The sequence below is a fragment of the Marmota marmota genome, unplaced genomic scaffold (genome assembly GCF_001458135.2).
Source record: "Marmota marmota marmota unplaced genomic scaffold, marMar, whole genome shotgun sequence".
NCBI classification, from domain to species: domain Eukaryota; kingdom Metazoa; phylum Chordata; class Mammalia; order Rodentia; family Sciuridae; genus Marmota; species Marmota marmota.
Window position 1 is genome coordinate 2857648 of NW_026000164.1, and position 1401 is coordinate 2859048.

Sequence of the window (1401 nt, forward strand, 5' to 3'; positions counted from 1 at the left end):
GGGGGGGGGGGGGCGGGTTTACTAGGGATTGAACTCAGGGGCACTTGACCACTGAGCCACAGCCCCAGCCCTATTTTGTATTTTATTTAGAGACAGGGTCTCAGTGAGTTGCTTAGCAGCCTTGCAGTTGCTGAGGCTAGCTTTGAACTCTCAATCCTCTTACCTCAGCCTCCCTAGCCACTGGGATCACAGGCATGGGCCATCACTCCCCGCCCAAAGTCAATCTTTAGGAATAGACTAAGGGCTCATTCTCAGTCCTCTCTGGCCTTAGACTTGTATCCCTCTTCTTCCTCTTCATGCTCCAGCAGGTATTACCCACCTGGGGCCCACCTGGCTTAGTTTCAGGGTACCTCTCATCCAGGTTAGAGGCCACTCCAACAAGTCTCAGACCAGACCCAAAATGGGCAGAGCATCTGGCAGAGGGGCTGGCCTCCTGCAAGTAGGAACTGCTCACCCTTGGCAGGGTGGGGCCACCCACTGCATTCCTGAGCCAGAGTGAAGAGGGAGTAGCCTTACCTGGCCCTGTTCTAGAGGCAGGTCCAATGAGGCCATATCTACTCTGCCCTGCCCAATCCCTTTCCCAAGCTCCTCCTTAGCTGGGGGCCCACCTCCAGACTCCCTTCCCTTCAAACACTTCCAGCACCACTAGCCCCTGAGTCAGGCAGGGCTTCTCACAGAGAAGAGAAGTTGCCAGCTACCATTGTCCTCTGATGGCTGGCCCCCAGCTCCTTTGCCCTCCAAGTTTCCACCTACAGCCTCCAGCAAGCTCCTGCTGGCCCAGCCTGGGCTGGCCTTTGTCTGGGCAGCCCTGCTTCTCCCTGGCTCCCAGACACACTGCCCCCAGATTGTTTCAGAGTAGTTATCATAACCAGGTCCCCTCACAGTGAGAGGTCAACCCCAGACCAGGAGCTAGGAAGCTGCTGAGTCCAGCCTAGAGACATCTGCCTCTACAGAGCACCTTCCTTTCCTGGGCCTCAATTCTGCATGTGCCAAATAAGGGGGTGGGGATGTGAACTAGAACCCTTCCTACTCTCCTATTCTAGGATGCTCGGGCAGGGCCATAGCCTGCTCTGGCCTGGATTCCTCCTTTCTCACTGCCATCTCTTCTGGACACTGCTGATGACCCCAGATACCAACTGCAGCACTGATGACACTTGGAGGGACCCATCTACTCCAGGCCCACACGGCGCGCCTGCCTTGACCAGGTGGGTTCCCGGCAGATTCTCACTCAAGCCCTCAGTTTTCTGCCAGACTCCAACCAGAAAGGCCACCCAGGAGGCGCTGCATCCCCTTACCGCTCGGCGCGCTCAGGAGCCCGGGGGCGGCGGCCGCCCTGCGGCTCCACAGTGGCGCGGCGGGCGCGGGCTCCCTCCGGCGGAAGCGGCTGGTGAGCAGCCTCCA

At 58.6% G+C, this 1401-nt stretch overlaps 1 protein-coding gene across 2 annotated transcripts in view; it reads right to left on the reverse strand.

Annotated features, from left to right (window-relative positions):
• The window catches only part of Agap3 (ArfGAP with GTPase domain, ankyrin repeat and PH domain 3), a 52291-nt gene that overhangs the window by 27240 nt on the left and 23650 nt on the right, over positions 1-1401 (reverse strand). Inside the window, exon 1 of one of the 2 annotated variants that reach the window (XM_048786703.1) lies at positions 1296-1381. The exons of the other annotated variant lie outside the window; for it this stretch is intronic. The gene's annotated coding sequence lies outside the window, so the exon portion shown is untranslated. Of the gene's footprint in view, positions 1-1295; positions 1382-1401 lie in introns of those variants that run through there. 2 annotated transcript variants of the gene reach the window in all.